The sequence below is a fragment of the Mauremys reevesii genome, linkage group 17 (genome assembly GCF_016161935.1).
Source record: "Mauremys reevesii isolate NIE-2019 linkage group 17, ASM1616193v1, whole genome shotgun sequence".
In the NCBI taxonomy this organism is placed as follows: domain Eukaryota; kingdom Metazoa; phylum Chordata; order Testudines; family Geoemydidae; genus Mauremys; species Mauremys reevesii.
Genome location: NC_052639.1, coordinates 10661513 through 10679896, shown reverse-complemented (window position 1 = coordinate 10679896; position 18384 = coordinate 10661513). Strand labels below are relative to the sequence as shown.

The window sequence follows — 18384 nt, the reverse complement described above, 5'->3', positions numbered from 1 at the left end:
GTGGTTCAAGACAGAGAGAGCCTTCCTTGTGGCTGAGTCTTGGTGCCATGGGGCATGTCTCACCACTGCAGTGCCTCCTGTTGGCCATCCTGGCAATTAGCTCTGGTCCACCAGTGCGCCTTCATCCAGTGGTGTCTGGCTGCCATCTGTTCTATCATTAGGACCCATGTCACTCTCAGGACTTCAGTGTCCTCTTATGGACACAGCCCTCTGGCTGTGCCCCACTCAGGTCTCTCCCCCCTTACAGGGGGCAGCTGTCCTCTACCCAGACACTTGCATCAGTGGCCAGCTGCAGTCCAGGGTGTATCCACCTGTGTCAGTGGCGACTGAGGCAAAAAGGGTGCACCTCTAACCCCCGCCATCTGTTTCCCTGGACCACTTCCCCACAGACCTAGCACCTTCCCCCGCCTTTGTATCAGGGCCTCAGTCTGACAGTAGTCGGCCAGGAGGTCACTCATGCTCCCCTTACCCACCCAGCACTACTCTGATCATGGTGCCCTCCCTTCTCCGTCCTTCAGGGCAGCCAATCCTCCCTCCTCAAACTCCAAGGAGTGACTAACTCTTACTGTGCTGAGCAGCCCTTTATATACGGGCTGCTCCAGCAAGCCTTCTCCTGATTGGCTCTCCCAATAAGCCCTTTCCTGACTGGCTGGGTTCTGCACAGCCTCTGCAATGCTGCCTTAATCTTTCTCCTGCTTGTTTGGGGCAGCCACCCCACCACACTTGGAAAGCGGCAAATGAGAAGTCTAGAGCTGAAGGAAAGGTTACCATGACTCAGAACTGAGCCGAGGTTGCTGCGACTGAAACACAGATCACTAACCACTATATGATCACAGTGGCTGGTGGGAGAAGCACATGTTAGAAGCCCTCTGTCAACTCAGCTGTGGCTTTCTGTGCACAGAGAGCCAGGCACCTCAAGGTCTGCAAGTCTTGAGGGAAATGGGAAATGTCTGTACTTTAGAATGTGCAGGCGTTGTCCTAGACCATCAAATGGAACAGTTGTAAACCCTTTTCCAAGGCAGGCACCATGGCTTAGCTGGCTAAAGCACCTGTCTAGTAAACAGGAGATCCTGGGTTCAACTCCCAGTGGTGCCTTGTTGTATGGCTTTTGTCTCCTCTACTCACATTTTCCTGTGTCTTTCTAGGAAACAGAAAAGACCTCCCTTGGTATCCAAATAATATCTTGCTAAGGAAAAGGCTTCTTTGGAGAGAAGCATTGGAAAGAATCAAATCACAAGCCTGGAGCTGATGAAAAGGCTGCTGTGACTGGCATTGGCATGGTGGTTGCTTCAACTGCAATTGCTGCAACACGAGAGCCTGTGCCACACGTCCTTGTGATTCGCTGGGGATGTCCACACACAGAGGCCATGTCACCTTCCTTTTGATTGTCAATGATGAGAAATGGAGCAGCTGGGAGAAAAGTCCCAGAGAGCAACACTGTGGCTAAGCTGGCCAAGGCACCTGCCAGGTAAAGTGTAGGTTAGGGATGCAGCACCCAGTGGTGCCTTAACAAATGTGTCTGCTCTTCCCATCTTTTGGTCAATCTTTCGAGGAAGCAGAGAAGACTGCCTCTGCCTTGCAGTGCAAATGCTTCCAAAAGAAACCGGTCGTTTTTTTCTGACAAGTGTCGGAAGGAGGCACCTAAGAAACGTGGACAAGGAAAAGGTCAACATAACTCAACTGGCATTCATGGCTCTTGAGGCCACAACACAGAGCACTGAAGGACCACATCTGGTGACAGAAGGGGCTTTTTCAAAAGCATTTTCTACTAGCAGGGTCCTCTCTGTGTACAGAATTTCTCATTCTTTGGTGTCTGCAGGCCCTGGAGATCACTATTTGGTATCTTGCTCTGTGTCTCAGTGAACATCTGCTGTGGCTGTTGAAAGTCTGTGATGGGATCTACAGGATACAACCTCAACAGTGGGACCCCTGTGTCCCACCACCTGGATTCCCTCTCACACTGTGATGCTGTGACAGGCTGTGAATCTCTGGCACATATTGCACTTACACAGACATCCACAGGTAGGGACACATCTAACTGAGTTACATGAATGCTTCTCCCAGCCACTCACAAAACTAACGATAGATAAAGAGCCTCCCGCCAATTCCCCCCAGCTCTGCAGCCTGGCACCCCTTAATTATACCGCAGGAAGGGCGAACCACAGCGGCTGCCTCCCCCACATGCGGGAAAACAGCTTGACCTGCTGGCTCCACAGACTAAGTCACCAGTCCTCCAGCTTTCCCCATTCGACCCAAGGGGTTGATCTTGTGGCCAGAATTATTTGCAGTTGTGATTTCCCCCAGCAGTACCCCACAGGGGTCCAGGGTCATCTCCAGCACAGGCCACACAGGAAGGCTTAATTCTTGAGCTGCAGCACGTGCTGGGCAGGCTTAAGGCTGGGCTCCCCATGGCAGGAGAGAAGAAGAAGACTCGGACCCTGGTGAGGCAGGCTGGGGCATCCTGGATCCCATTTGCTCACAGCCAGCCCCCCGCCCCCCGCCCCCACCCCCAAGTTGTCAGTGGTGCCCCCAGGTCGGCCAGAAAGGAGCAGCGGTTTTCACTGCACCAAGTCCACTTATGGCTTACAGGCAACTCCAGACCCCCCACAGCCCACCATCTCGGCCAGAAAGGAGCCCACTCCGCCTCCCCATTGCTTCTTTTCCTTCCCCCCAGGACTCCGCTTCTCCTGGCCTGCAAGTAGCCATCCCTGGGATGCCAACAGGCAGGCACCGGGGTCTATCTCCCAGAAGCCAACTGCATCTCCATGGGTTCAGTCCTCAGAAGGGCAGGTGGGGGCTTCCTGGATCCCAGTTGCTAACAGCCAGCCCAACCCCTGCCTCTAAAGCCATCAATCTATAGGCCAACTCCACGGGCAGAGGAGGCCAAGCCACAAGCCTCCAAAAGGTGACACACCGCACTCCTCTAGGTTCTCCAGACTGATGCCAAGGTGCTTTCTCCACTGACGTCAGCACCATCTGTCATGTGAGAGTTGGAGTTATCCCAGGGACAGGCCAATAGCAGAAGGAGCAGCGCCTTCCTGAACAGCAAGGGGATCTGAGAAAAGGAAGCCAGCATGTTTCTGCACCAGAGATCTTTTGCATGTTAAGCAAATGTGATAACCATGACACTACAGAAACTCTATTTACTTGTTTGATGCTTGCCCTGACACACACCAATGGGGAAACAGAGCGAGTGGTGGTAGCCCTTCAATAGGTCAGCTGGCAGAGCAGAGGACTGGAGCCGGTGCTCAGGAAGTCATCCTTACATCCCCCTTCTGAACCTTGCTTGAAGGGGAGCTTCTTTTTCTTCCGCTTGCTGACAAAGAGCAAGAGAAGAATGAAAGGTCAGGTGGGCCAACTCGGTGAAGAAGCCCATGCTGCCTTTTCCTGCTGCATAGCCTGAAATGAGGGATTTGTGGCAGTCTAAGGAACAGCCCACCCTTGCACAAAGGGGGAAAGAAGAGCCCCCCCCCGAAAGCTTGGGATTGAACCACAGACCTTTAGTCTCGCCCAGCTCAACTACTTCAACAGCTGCTTGGTTTCTTTTTAGCCTGTTGCTTTTCTGTCTGGGATGCTTTTGTCAGCGGCCCATTAAGGCAAGATTCACTTTTGCTTTTCTTAGCTGGCTAAAGCCCTTGTTTAATAAACCAGGAGATCCTGGGTTCAACTCCCAGTGGTACCTTGTTGAGATGCTTTTGGGGCACCTGGCATTGGCTACTGTCAGAAAACAAGATTCAGAGTGAGATGGACCTTTGGTCTGGCCCAGTGTGTTTTTTCTTATGGTTTAAATTACACTCACAGGCACTGATAATAGAATTACTGAACGTTTGGGAGTTAGGGGCTGATAGGTCAGTGGTCCAGTCCCCACACAGATGACCCCCTCCCTCTGGGACAGGGGCAGGTCTGAGCTCTCCCACCAAATGGCTCTTTGCAGCTGCCAGAATCTGTGGGCAGCTCATTTAGTTTATGCCGAGGGTTGAGTCCTGCTTTGTGCCCAGTGTCTGAGAATGAAAATCCTAAACCACCCTATGAAATAACGAATGCAGCAGGATGTGTTTTTGTCCCTGCCTCAGAGCAGACAGAACAAAGGAGAAATGCCATCAAGTCCATGGTAATACTTCCCTGCGGTTTTACCATTTCCACTCGCTAAACTCCCTCCAAACCTTCTGGGCTCCTAGAGCAGGGGACTGAGCCTGAGCCCAGACACGGACACTGCAACTTTACTCCAGGCCAAGCCACATGGCCCTGACTAATCCGACACGGGCCAACCGAGGGTGTTTCATTGCACTGGAGACGTAGCCTAATGTTGTCTACACTGTGATTAACACACCCAGGGCACCTGTTGCAAAGCCCGGGTCAGCTGACTCAGGGTAATGGGGCTTGGGCTGCAAGACTATAAAATTACAGTGCAGACATATGGGCTTGAACCCAACCTCTGAGGCCCCATGAGGAGTGAGGGTTTCTGAACCCAGGCTTCAGTGTGAACACAAATATCTGCATCACAGTTTTTAGCCCCTCAGCTTTAGCTCCATGAGCCCAAGTCAGATGACCCAGGCCAGCCCTGCTGCCATCTTTTTCCCAGGAGAGATGGACTCTAAGGTACGTCTCCATTGCAGTGTAAGCCCAGGTGTGGCACGCTGTGCTCAAAGCAGCACCTGGAAGCCCCATATTCACCACTCTCATATAATGATGACACGGTTTGTACAAAGTCTGCCTGGTGAGGTATCATTTCAAAAGTCTTGATCTGTTGAACGTTAATATCTTGTTGGATTGTGTGTGCTTGTATTGGTTGGGAAGTTATGAAGTTTTGCTCTGTGTGCATTACTGAAATATGAGGTTTCAAAATGCCCCCCACCAGCCTTTCAGGTGTGACAAGGGAGGAGCCAGACTTGCTGCTGGCCCATTGAAGGTATCCACACTCCCAAGGACTATCCCAGGAACTGTGTACAATGCATACTTCTCCGAGATAGCACAGCAAAATTGACATTGCTTGACTCACATCGTAGCAAAGGAGCTTCCTAGCAAGTCGGAAGAATCTATGAAAGAAGGGTAGAGACATCATGACTTGGCCTCTCTCCCCCACAACTCAACATCTGGAAACATATCGGGAGGACAAAGACTGTACTGAACTGATTCAGAAATCAGAAGCGAATAATAACAATAATACTTTCAAACCAGTCTCCAAACAGACTAGTATTGGGTTCTCAGCAGAAAATTTTCAGTTTGGGGAATTTTGTTTTCTCAGTCAGACTTTGCCAAGGGAAACAGGGAGAAAATGTTTGAGTTGCCTCCTTCAGAACAGCTTGGCCTAGACACTAGCTCTGGTTCACTGTTGTAGCCTTGCTCGGGTTGAGGATATTTTAATAATTTGGGGAGGTCCTGGGGTGTTTGGGGGAGATGATGAGGATGTTACCTTTTGAGATAAAAACTAAGAAATATGGGACTAGAGAATTTCTTTAAAAATCTGGGATTTAGACATTTTATTTAAAGCAAGGAGGGTCTGAGTTTCTGAGAAGGTTTTAGTTTGATCTGTCATTGTACCAAAGGGGTAGATGGTTGTCTATAAATAAAGAAGGTCTGAAGACTAAACACATCCTATGAGAAAGGGGTTTGAACCCATGCATGCAGAGCACAATAGAATAGCAGTCCTTCACCTTAACCACTCAGCCACCTCACCTAAACTAGCAAAAAAAAAGGGACAGGAGGAGAGATCTAAGGTCGGCAGTGATAGGACCAATATGGAGTTTTTAAATACTAAGCATAAGCAGGGGCTGAATGAGCTGGGGGAAAGACTTTAGGAACAAACTGTGTTTGCACAGACACACCTACTCTGCCTAGGTATGCAGCATGATGGGGCCGCTTCCACAAAATGAGCAGTTTCGGCTGGTGGTGGGTTACAAATCACTTTAGGATTGAGTGGAATGAAATGTTATTATCCTTCCTGCATGAGTGAAGGGCAGCAGAACATACCTAGTCCATCCTGATGGAGGGGTGGGTGGGTGAGGAATAGCTTTTATTGGACTGCATAGATGTGATTGAGGACATCCATGGTTGTGGCCCCTCGGAAGCCATTGTCAAAAACAGGGGCTGGGAGTGGGGCTGTTGCTTGCTGGGGAGGGGGGTGCAAACAGGGGTAAGGGGGTCAAGGCCAGGATGGGTGTCAGGGGCCCAGGCTGAGGGTGGGGTTGGGGAAGAGCTGGGGAAGAGGTGGGGCTGAGTGGTGTTATCTCCCTGCCCTCCATGGGGGCTGGCTCGGGCCCTGAGGTGCCCCCATGAAACTTCATCTGTGTCCCCCTAGGAGTCATGCCCCACATTTTGGGGACCACTGAACCCTACTCGCTAAGCAGGGGCTAGTGATGCCAAAGCCCGGGGAAAGGGAGAACAAGTGCAGGGGCTCCAGAACTGGAACCATGACCCCCCATTACTGTCTGTGGCTCTGCCCCCTTCCACACACAGCCCCATCCACTGTCACCTCTGTTCCACCCCTTCCCCCACTGGCCCCGCCCTATCACTCCTTTGCCTCTGCCCCGCTGCGGCCCCGAGACCAGAGATGCTCTGTGCCCCTGCTGCAGCCCCCGGGCCGTAGCAGGGAGTGGGAGCTCCTCCAGCCCTGGGGCCAACATGGGGGAGACTTTTCCAGGGGGGCCCAATTTGGCCAGGGCCCCTAGTCATGGGCCCCACTGCCCCCTTGGCGACGCAAGGTTTGGGGAGGCTGAGCCCCCCGAGCCTCCATTATGAGCCGCCCAGGCTACCACTGCTCAGTGGGTGGCCAGTCTCCCTGTGTCTCTGCTGTTCGTGCTGGGGAGCCTGGCCGGCCTTAGGGGTGGGGCCCCCCGGCAGCCGCCCAGGGCTCCAGGGGTTAAAGGGCACCATGTGCCAGTGCAAAGGTGCTCACTGCTCTCCCTGCCCCAGTGCTCCTCCGTGGCCCCATAGAGGGCTGGGGGGAGCGAGGAGCAACACTACATGCTCCATGCGTCCTGGTCACTGTCCCCACCTGGGCTGTGCTGTGAGGGGAGCGTCAGAAGCTGCTGCTCTCTGCCCTCCCCTGATGCAGCCCGGCTGAGGAAAGTGACCTGGATGCAGGGAGCTCGGATGATGTCGCTTATCACCCTGCCCTCGCAGCCCCTCGGGGTGCCCGGAGAAGCAGCATTCCAGGGAGGAGCAGGCAGCAATGCCAGCTGCTCCATGCACACAGGTCAGAGTCCCCACGTGGGTGCAGGACACGGCACAGTGGTTAGGGGTGAAGGGAGTTCAGGAGCGGGGCAGTGGGTTGTAATTGCTCAGCATCTTCCTGCTGGGGATTCTCCTCCTCGTTCTCACTCACCATCCCAACACCTGATGGGAGACAGGGAGAATCCAGACATAGGTCACTCCCTGTGCCAGAGAAAAAGGAAATGTCAAAAAGGGAGTCGGCCCTGGGAAGACGCAGGCACGGCACTCTGACTGGCGGAAGCCAAACGCCCACACCGAGAGTTTAGCATGGACAGCTTGGAGACAGCCAAAGCGGGGAAGGGCTGCGTTGGTCTGGAAGAGGGAGTCGGTGGCTGTCTATCCTGGCGGAGGCAGGGTCGTTTTGCTGTATGCTGGGCCAGAGGCCAGGGAGTCTGCTAGAGTTGCTGAGCTGGGCCTGCTTCTGGCTTTGCTTGGGTTAGAGGAAAGTGGTGAAGATAAGAACGGCCCTCCTGGGTGAGACCGATGGTCCATCTAGGCCACTATCACGTCTTCTGACAGTAACCGATGCCAGGTGCTTCAGAGGCAATGGCCAGAGCAGGCAATCGTCAAGTGATCTATCCCTGCGTTGTCTTCTGAAGCTTGGTGCTTGTTTCAGGGGCTAACTCTCAGCCCAGACACACTCCAGGGAGGGAGCGTTGGTGTTTGTGCCGAGGAGCGTGGCTGGGACTCGGACCCCCTTCCCCAGCTCTGGGTAGCGCCCCGCCCCCATTTCAGGCTGTGTTCTGCTTAAGGCCACAGAGCCCTTGCCTTTTTTTGCCCGGTGCCTGAGAGTCAGGCCAGCTGCGGGGAATTAGCTCAAGTGGTAGAGCGCTCGCTTCGCATGCGAGAGGCAGACGGATCAATGCCTGCATTCTCCAGCGGCAAGGCAGCTGCAGGACCATCTCTTGCCCTTCTTTTAGAAGCCATGGACAGTCAGCCGGCTCAGCTCCTCCAGTGGCCTCCATCCCTCTCCCCGCTTGGCCTCCCAAAAGGCCAGCCCTTGCGGAGCACAAAGCTCTTCCACCCCGGCCCTTCTCCCCCTTGCGCTGACTGGGAGGCTGGCGACAGCTGGGGGAAGTTAGCTCAAATGGAAGAGCATGGGAGAAGTAGTCAGACCCATACACACATTCTCCAGCCTGCTCTGCTCTGCTGAGCTCTGCTGGGCTGGGCTCTAGTGGGGGACCTGCCCCTTTCTTTCTGAGCTCTCACTGGAGCACAATCCCTTTCCTCCTCCCTCCCTGCTAGTCTACGCCAAGCTCATTGGCCGGGAGGGAGAGCCACTCAAATACAGAATTACTCACATCCCAGGGGTCCATGAAGGGAATGAGGAGATGGGCGGGGTGGCACGCGATACCAGCTCAGCTGAGACCGTGAGACCTCGCAGCCTCCTGCTCTCAGGCAGCATGGCAGCCGTGGAGCAGAGCAGAGCAGAGCACGCAGACAGCTTGGAGACAGCCAAAGCGGGGAAGGGCTGCGTTGGTCTGGAAGAGGGAGTCGGTGGCTGTCTATCCTGGCGGAGGCAGGGTCGTTTTGCTGTATGCTGGGCCAGGGGCCAGGGAGTCTGCTAGAGTTGCTGAGCTGGGCCTGCTCCTGGCTTTGCTTGGGTTAGAGGAAAGTGGTGAAGATAAGAACGGCCCTCCTGGGTGAGACCGATGGTCCATCTAGGCCACTATCACGTCTTCTGACAGTAACCGATGCCAGGCGCTTCAGAGGCAATGGCCAGAGCAGGCAATCGTCAAGTGATCTATCCCTGCGTTGTCTTCTGAAGCTTGGTGCTTGTTTCAGGGGCTAACTCTCAGCCCAGACACACTCCAGGGAGGGAGCGTTGGTGTTTGTGCCGAGGTGGTGGGTGGGTGTCTCTCTCGCCCTAGTCAGGATCTCTGGGGCGTGGCTGTATAAAAAGAGACTTTGACTCACCCAGGCTGGGCTGCCATCATGGAACAGACCAGGTCCTTCTGTGGAGGTTTTGCGTTCCTCCAAGGACGTGATCTCAGTGTGTATGGGTGTCCCTGTCCCTTCAACCCTTAACAATCCCTGGTGCGTGGGTGCGCTGGGCCCCATTATAATCCCCTCTGTCTTACCCCCCATGAGGGATCCGGTGGATGTGGGGGTTCTCCATGCTACTGGGGGTGTCTGGTGCCCCTGTCCCTCCTGGTTAATAGTGGAGTGTGTGGGTGTCCCCCAGCTCGTTAAAGATCCGTTGTGCGGATGCCCCTGTTCTTCTCATTAAGAATGGTGCAACGGAGCATATGGGTGTGTCCCCCACCCCATGAACTAGCTCGCGTGTGTGGTTCCCCTGCCCCCATCCAGGCTCTGTGGTGTGTGGGTGTCGCTGTTCCTCTTTTCAAGATCCGTGTTGCTTGGGTGCGTCTCTAACCCGCAAGTCAGATTCCCCAGCGTGTGGGTGCTCCCATCCCCCACTCCAGGCTCTGCGGGGTAGGGGTGTCTAAAAAGAGACTGTGTCTCACTGTCTTGCCCAGGCTACACTACAGGGGCTATTCACAGGTGCAATCCCACTACTGATCAGCACAGGAGTTTTGACCTGCTCCGTTTCCGACCTGGGCAGTTCACCTTCTTAGGCAACCTGGAGACCCCAAGTTTCCCCGGGATCACCATATTGATGCTGAACTTAGTGCAGACACCCGATCGGCACAGCCCCCTGCAGCCCAGAACTCCTGAGCTCAAGTAATCCGCCAGCCTCAGCCTCCCCAGGAGCTGGGATCACAGGCACCAGCCACAGAGCCCGGCTGCTTTTATTGCTTGGCACCTGGAGCTTTAAACTCTGCTTGTGAGCTCTGTGCCTTGGCCAGACGGGGACAGCCTGGGACTGGGAAATGCTCCTGCTCCCCCAGCCCCCATCTCATGTCGAGCTGCAGGCGCCGCTGTCCTCCCAGGTAAGATCCCGGATGTTTCGGTGCCCCCTTTCCCCGCCCAGGTGTCCAGGTATCTCTGCCCCCCATACAGAATCCTGGATGTGTGGGTGTCCGTCCCTCTGCAGAGGATCCCGGAGTGTGGATGCCCTTGTCCCCCCCTACAACATCCTGGGTGTGTGGGTGCCACTCTCCCCCCCAGTAGATCTCTGGTGGGGGGTCCCCAGGGTGTGAGTGCTCCCATCCCCCGATACAGGCTGGGGGGGGGTATAACTGGCTCTCCCTGTCCTGCCCAGGCGGTGCTACAGCAGCTGTTCACAGGGGCAGCAACCCCACCATCAACCTGCAGCTTTAACCTGCTCCAGGGGTGACCTGCTTCACCCTCCTGTGGGAGCCCGGGGACCCCGAACTGCCCAGAATCACCTGATTGATGCCGAGCTTAGCGCAGACACCAGCTCAGCCTGGCAGGGAGCTGCCCTGAGCCCTGACAATCAGCTTCCCTCCGCCTCCTGCTGCACAGCGAGGATCCCACGCGAGAGGCTTCGGGCCCAGTTTGTTCAGGAGCGTCCCAGGCTCCAGCTGTAAACTCTGCTGGTCAGTTCTAGTCTTTGGCCACACGGGGGCAGCACTAATGGTCCCATCTAAACGCTGTTTGCGTTCGGCCCTTCGGATCGCAGATTGTAACCCGCGGGCAGATCTCTGAGTGCAGCCAGATCCCTCCCCAAACTAAACATTGAAGCAGCAGCTCCCGTTGGAAAGATCAGGATTTTTGCCTTTAAAAACAAGGAAAATGTCTCCAGCGAGAGACTGAAGAAGCTCAATTGATTTCATTGACTCCATGAATGTTCCTCTGTGTCCCCCTAAGAGTCATGCCCCACATTTTGGGGACCACTGAACCCTACTCACTAAGCAGGGGCTAGTGATGCCAAAGCCCAGGGAAAGGGAGAACAAGTGTGGGACCCCCAGCACTGGAACCATGTGAAGGGGCTGCAGGAGAGGGGCAATGGCTGGTGGCCCAGGGAGTTAAGGGCAAAGGGGGCACAGGAGGGGGCAGGAGTTAGGGGTGAAGGAGGTGCAAGGGTTGGGAGTGCAGGAGCTAGCGGTAAAGGGGGAGTGGGGATCGTCCAGGGGCAATGGGGAAGTGCCAAAGTACAAGCTTTGCCCAGGGCACCATTTCCCCTAATGCTGGTCTGAGCAAACAATTGGAAATGACCCTTCAGTGAGACCAGAACCACAGTGTAGAAAAGCCCCTTTGTTAAGTGGTTGTGGCTGAGGGCTTAGGGAGATGGGTTAGAAAACAACAGCCACTTGTCTGTGGAGATTTGATTCTTGCCTGCTAGGCCAGGCTGGTGTGTGGTGTCTCCATGGCTGTACTTCCAGGGTCTGATCTGCCACAGGGAGCCAAGTCTAGACATACTCAGAGGCTCTATGCCAGGGTTCCTCAAACTTCCTTTCACTACAACCCCTTTTTGCCAAAAAACTTACTACATGATCCTAGAAAGACACACCAAGCCCCTCTACACTGAGCAGAGGCAGAGGAGACAAAGCCTGAGCCCTGCCCCAGTTGGGGGAGGGCAAAACCAGAGCTTGAGGGATTCAGCCCTGGGTGGTGGGGCTCAGATTTTGGTTTCAGCCCCAGGCACCAACAAGTCTAATGCCAGCCCTTGCGACCCCATTAAAACAGGGTTATGACCCACTTTGGGGTCTTGCCCCACAGCTTGAGAACCACTGCTCTAGGCTGATGGGAGAGAGTTTTCCTGGGGGTGCAGTTAATCCACTTCCCAAGAGGTGGCAGCTATGTCAGTGGGAGAAGCTATATCGGTGGGTGTGCAAGCTGTGGTGTTTACCACATTTAAGAAGTTTAATCAAACCCCATTTTGAAAACCACCTGTGGTCTGGGAATGGCAAAGGAGCTCGATGAATCAGGGTTTGTCCTTCAAAGTCGTGGACATCACGATTCCATACTCCTGTTGTCATTGGGGATGTTGCTCAGTGTTAGAGTGCTTAACTGCAGTTTTCACGTAGTCCTCAGTTCAAACCCCCGTGTTCTCTTATAACCTTCTTTCTTTTTTTTTTTAAAGTTAAACATTTTCATTTCCATTCTCCATTCTGTTCAGGGGCTCCTCTATACAGGAGTGCTTGATATCAATGTAAACACTCAACATTTTGTTGTCCAAATGCATAAAAACCTAGCAAAGCTGTCCATCACAAAGGCCTTTTGCAGGACCTCAGACTATTGGTCCAAGGTGGTGGGGAGGTGGTGACCTCACAGAGAGATGCTGACATCAGCCAGGCAGGACGGGGGTGAGGGGCCAGGGAAACCTCAAAGACCCCTGTGGCTTTGCTTCAGCAAGTCTCCTTCTCCAGGTCTCTCTTTGAGGACTGAGAGAGTATTCGGGTTCACGGACGTGAGTGCCAGGAGGAAGCTTCTTCGAGTTTTCTCCTTCCCTTTTCCTGATTTTACTAGAAAACAGCCATCCCTGTTTAGAAGGTTGAAGCCTCCTCGAGGTTTGAAACCTGTTCAGTCTGATCCATCTGGTGACAGTTGAATTCTAGGCATGGAAAACACGAACTTAAGGAGGCAGAATTTTATTCCGCACCTGGGATTTTGTCCCTTAGAATCACTGGGGTCATTAGGGTTTGTCCTTTCTGTTTCACCTTTTCCTCCATCCATCCATCCCTCCCTCCTTTCTCTTTGTCTCTTGCTTCTTTTGTCCTTTCTCCTGTTCCCCTCCCAACACCAGGAGGGGTGTGTGTGTGTGTGTCTGTGTGTGTGTGTGTGTGCGCGCGTTGCGGGGGAGTGCTCTGCAGCTCCCACTGTGGGAGGTCCACCCAAAAATGTGGGGCTGAAATAGTGCTCGGGCAGTGATCCCCACCGGTGACCTGGGCCATCCTTTGGGCTCTCTGGTGAGAACCCTCAGCCTCCCGTCCTCAGTCTCTACCCTGATTGGCTGAGCAGGGGGTTATTGACAGGGAGGAGACTCAGGTCCTTGTTGTTCTCTTTTAAGACCAAGGAAATAAGTCAGAACCTGTTATATGTTGACAAATTTTGCTGCTTTGCTGCATTAATGGTCTCTGAGCAGTTCATGATTCTCTCTAACATTGCAGTTCTCCTCAGATACTTGCTGAATAATTACTGTGAACTGTTGTTGGTGTGGAGCTCATCTGAGAGCACTTTATTCAGGTCATTCAGTGTTTGAAATTCACGATCTGATGGTTAGTTTCAAAATCAGGGCTCTTGGGTCCTATTCCCAACTCTGCCACTGGCTGACTGTGTGACCTAAGACAAGTCAATTCTCCTTTCTCAGCCTCAGCTTCTCCCTCTCTCAAGTAGGGATAATGATGATCTGCTCCTACCTAGCTCAAGGTGGGTGGAGGATGGGGATCCATTGGAGAGTGTCACTAGGAGTATCAGAGGGGCCGTGTTAGTCTGGATTTGTAAAAGCAGCAAAGACTCCTGTGGCACCTGGCTAAGCAAACAGAACAAACCCCAAATCCCCCCTGTGCTTTGGGAGCCAGGTTTGCGGTGGGAATCCTGTAGTTCAGATGACTTCACGCCTGGACATTGGGATTCTTTACCAGTTTCTCTGGCATTGGGGCAGTTTTGTGCTCACAGCTGTGATGGCCGAGTGGTTAAGGTGTTGGAGTCGAAATCCAATAGGGTTCCCCTGCGCAGGTTCAAATCCTGCTCACAGCGAGGCCTGCGTTTTAGCCAGTCTCTCACCCGGGCAACACCTCTGTACAACCCCCTGAGACACTCTCAATTCTCTCCCCACCCCAAGTAAATTCTGTTCTGCTCCTTTCATCGAGATCCCTGGGACACCCCCTCACACTGTGTTGTTGAGGGGTTGGGCAAACTCTCAGCACCTGAAGCCTCTGCCACTCACCTAGTGCCCCATAGATCAGCCATAGCCCTGGTTCTGCTCCTCTCTCTAGGGTGTGAAAGGAGCTGAGTCAGCGACTCCATGGGAGCTACGGGGCTGCAGAACCAACAGAGAGAAAAAAAGGTGCTCAGCACCCACTGGCAGCCAGCTCCCCCCCACCCACTACAGGCCTTGCTGACAAGCTCCTCACACTTGCCAGTGATCAGCTGTTCAGTGGGGTGCAGGAGGCATTGGGGGGGAGGGGGAGGAGCAGGGAGAGTGGGAGAGGGAAAGGAATGGGGCAGGAAGGTGCAGGGCGGGAAGAGGTGGGAGAGGGGTGGGGGCTGGGGGGCAGGGGTGGACTGGGGGGCAGGGCCTGGGGAGGAAAGGGGGGATTTGTCCCATACCCCAGATCCCTCTAGGGCCGGCCCTGAAGGGAAGCACCGACTATCACAGTGACAATACAACTGACCAGCCTTGCGGGGGAGGCTGAGGGAGATCCGCACTCACCAGGTCTCTTCTCTCCCCCACGGTGAGCCAGACACTGCTCTCTCCTGGCTCTCACTCTAGCAGCTGGACGCCAAGGAGCCATTTCCCCTCAGGAAGTGCATTGAGTGCCCCTGTGGTGCTGGGGGGCTGGCGCTGCTGCCTGTGGGGCTGGCAGGGGGGCTGATGTCTGCACAGACTCTCAGCTGCCAGGCCGGAGGGGGCACTTGGGACCTTACCAGACTGGCTCAGTGAAGACGGGGGGTTGACAGAGCAATACAGACGCTCTCCAGAGCACGGAGCAGCAGCCGCCCATGCAGCCAGGCAATGAGCATTTCCCACAGCCTGGAGCCGAGGGGGAGGCGGCAGCTGCTGTTCCAGCTCCTCGGGGACAGGCCCTGTCAGCCAACAGCCACTTCTTAGTTCTTACTCCCCACAGCTAAGGGCGCCGGGTTCCTCCGGTGGGGGTGTGGGGCAGCCGTTCGTTTTCCTGTTCGCACTCCTCTGCGGTGTGAAAATCGGGGAGGGGAGGCAGAAGCCCCACTTCCCTCCCGACATGACACCCAGTGGGGGAAGCCAGGACAACAGGGCGGGGCGGCAAGTGGTGGCCAGACTCTCACTGCCAGGGTCTAGTCTAGCTCAGGGTCCAGCTCAACTTCCTCCCCGCCCCACTGGCCCCCAGTCCCCTTCCACCACCAGGTCAACCCGGGCACTAGGGCAGGAACAGGGTGAGGCAGCAAGTCAAGCTGAGCAAGGCAGGCAAAAGCGAGTCTTGTCTTCATGGGCCGCTCCCAATGACGTCCTTTTTGTGTGCAACTGCTGCAAAAACCTCCCAGGCAGAGAAGCAACAGGCCAAAATGTCCCTACATAGCTGTTGAAGTAGCTCAGTTGGGAGAGTGTTAGATTGAGGATCTAAAGGTCTCTGGTTCAATCCCAGGATTTGGCAGGTCTTTTCTTCCCTCCTTGTGCAGTGGTGGCTTGTTCTCTGGGAACACAGTTGTGTCTGCACCCAAGGTGAGCAGTGCTGCCCTAGAGGACTTAGGGGGTCTGGAACGAAGCAATTTTGGGGGCCCCTTCCATTAAAAAAAAGGTGCAATACTGTATTCTCCTGGGGCCTGGGGCAAATTGCCCCACTTGCCTCCCCTCTGGGTGGCACTGAAGGTGAGTCTCTGATCTTGGGCTCTGCAGTAGGAAAACATAGAATGGGCTTCTGCCCCTAGTTGGCCCACCTGACCTTTAACAAGGAGAGATGGGAGCTGCCTTTCCCAATATGGCAGGAAGAGAGTGAGGCAGGGGGACCCTCAGGAATGGTGCCACAGGGGGTGCTGGGCAGTGACAGGCAGGGATTGGGGATGGAAGCTCCTCTGTGCAGCTGAGTGAGGACAGTACCAGGGAAGGGGCATGTGTGAAAGTGGCCATGTGGAAGGGATTTGGGGGCCCAGGAGGTGGCACTTGATGTTCATTGCCTTGGAGCAGCTGGACTTGGCCATGATGGGTGTTCAGGAAATGCACATTAACAACTCTAGGGTAGCTTGATGGGCAGAGGGTGATTGGAGGAAGGGCCTCCTGTCCAGGGAAGAATGATGGGGCTGGAGTCTTGTTCTTCACGTTGGCGGTGCGAGTACAGAAGGGGCTGGAGCTCCAACCAGGGAGGGCATTACTGGTGGGCTTTGTGCTCTGTGGCACTGGTCACTGCTATATTAGTGTGTATGGTCCCCAGTTAAGGCATGAGAGGGAAGATCAAAGGCTCCCTTCCTCAGGACTGCATGATGTTTGGTGTTGGGGGGGATTTTAATTGTGTCAGCCGGCCTGAGCTCCGCTGGTCCCGTTTTCCCAACCTTCAGAGGAAACATTTTTACAATGAGCACTACCTGGCGCAGGTCTGTAGTGAGGTCGGCTTAGAGGAGCTCACTCCAGCCACAGAGGGGGTTCACCTTTCTGCGGGGACAGACCAGGACTCGCATTGACCAGATTTATGCTTAGCTTTTGTGTCTTTAGCGTGTTGCTTCTCAGATTCTTTCTTGGCCTGACTTGTTACACTTTGACACTTAACAGGCCAGAGTTTGTGCACCTTCCTATTATCCTCACTAGGATCTGATTTCCAAATTTTGAGGAATGACTTTTTGCCTCTAACAGCCTCCATTGCTCTGCCATGAACCTAGAGTGGCGTTCTGCTGGTCGTCCTATTGTCGCTTCTGATTTAGGGCAAACGTTTCATCTGAGCCTCTAACTGCGGTGGTTTTAAACGCTCTGCATGCTGCTTGCAGGCACCTAACACTTGTGACAGCAGCTCCTTTTAATTCCCATCTAACCATCTGTACTTATGCCGATAGGTCGACTTTAGGTCTTTAACTTTGAGCGGTAGCTGAGAAGATGGTAAATCGGGCAGAAACCCATTCGACAAACCTCTTCATTTCCTTGTTATTTCCTGACTTCTTCATTCATTGCCTTTTCCTTATTTCCTGGCTGAGGCGGCGGCCTGCCAGAGAGCTCCCTGGCACCTCTGGCTGCCTGGGCTGAAGGCAAGAGGCAGGCCTGGGCGTGGTGAGGGCCTCTTGTCCCGTAATGAGGCCGCACTGCTTCCTGGTCCCTTTTTCCCACCCACACTGGCAGGCGGCTGCTGCGGGAGAACACGAGGGAGGCTCTCGGGATGCTAGGCAGCGCTGTGTGTGTGGCTGTCAGGGAAAAGAGCCTTCTTCTCTAAAGATGGCTGGCAGGAAGGTGGTGCTCAGCTCTGTAAGTGACCTGCCCAGTAGCCTCGCTGCCAGGGGATGCAGACATTTCTGTAAGGTGCAGAAAGAGGTTATTTGGCTTCCAAGTTAATATGAGAAATATGCATTTAGGAGATGGAATTTCCCTTTTTTCACAGGGCCCCAGTGGCCTAATGGACAAGGCAATGGCTTTCTAAGTCAGAGATTGTGGGTTCAAGTCCCATCTGGGGTGAAAAACTCCCTCTACATTGCAAGGAAACCTTAGCCTTATTTTCACCAAGGAAGCTGGGAGATGTTTGAACACAAAATACTGGATCTTGGGGAAAATCCCCCAGAAATGGGCATCTTGACAAATGCTTTCTAAACCCATCAGTAGCAAACAGTTAATACTAGTGTTTGTCTGACACTAGGAAGGGGAGTGTTTACTCTGACACCTCAGTGAGTGAAACAGAGGGAAAGAGGAAGGCTGTTCTGAAAGAGAATGGATCTGTCTGGAGACAAAGCAGCCCCTGAGAATGAGCAACAGTGTGAAAAGAAGGGGTTCAAATGGGTGTTAGATGTAAGTTAGTGTTAGAGGGTTTATCCCTTCACCCTCCAATTACTGGGTCTGTCTTGCGTACACACAGAGCAGCAATACCCAGAGTCCGAAGGTGCAAACAATTAGATGTTTATTGGGTTGAATTTCCAGCAAGCAATGATTCCAGTTTCCTTCCTCGGTGTCCCCATCCCAGCTCTGACGCCACAGAGCCTTGCCTGTGTCCCTGTTCCCATTCTCCCCCTTAGCAAAGCATAGGACATATGGTGACACATTTCCTGATAGGGCCAGGCCTCAAGGTGGAAGGTGTTGATATTCCATTTGTCCCTGTGCGTAGTGCAGTGCCCTGCACCTTCTCTCGTACAGGCCTGCCACACCTGTTCCAATTAGTGTTCCAGACTTCCCACTATAGTGGGCCTGGGAAGGTTGGGTCAAGGTTGTCTAGTACAGGGGGGAGGGGCTTACTCCATTACTTCTAGGTTATTTCCATAGGCAACGTCACACAAGTATACTTAGCAATACACCAGCCGCTGTAACAATCCACAGCAACACCGAGAGACCTGAGCACTAGCCGCATGGTCCAACATCCTGGCCACCACCGAAACACCTCCTCTCCTCCTTCGACGGGGTCAAGCCCTTAACATGTCCAGTTGCTGGCAGTTGCAATACGCTGCCGCTGCAGGTTTTCGTGCTTTTGTCCATATCAT

At 54.0% G+C, this 18384-nt stretch overlaps 4 non-coding genes across 4 annotated transcripts; all 4 read left to right on the top strand.

The window, feature by feature from the left end:
• Window positions 1-1021: 1021 nt before the first annotated feature.
• Window positions 1022-1095, top strand: TRNAT-AGU. Its single transcript has one exon. It is a non-coding gene; the product is annotated as a tRNA-Thr (tRNA).
• A 12602-nt stretch (window positions 1096-13697) lies between these two features.
• TRNAS-CGA lies at window positions 13698-13779 on the top strand. The gene has a single exon. It is a non-coding gene; the product is annotated as a tRNA-Ser (tRNA).
• Window positions 13780-15304: 1525 nt separating this feature from the next.
• Window positions 15305-15377, top strand: TRNAL-GAG. Its single transcript has one exon. It is a non-coding gene; the product is annotated as a tRNA-Leu (tRNA).
• Window positions 15378-17301: 1924 nt separating this feature from the next.
• Window positions 17302-17374, top strand: TRNAR-UCU. The gene has a single exon. It is a non-coding gene; the product is annotated as a tRNA-Arg (tRNA).
• Window positions 17375-18384: the final 1010 nt, after the last annotated feature.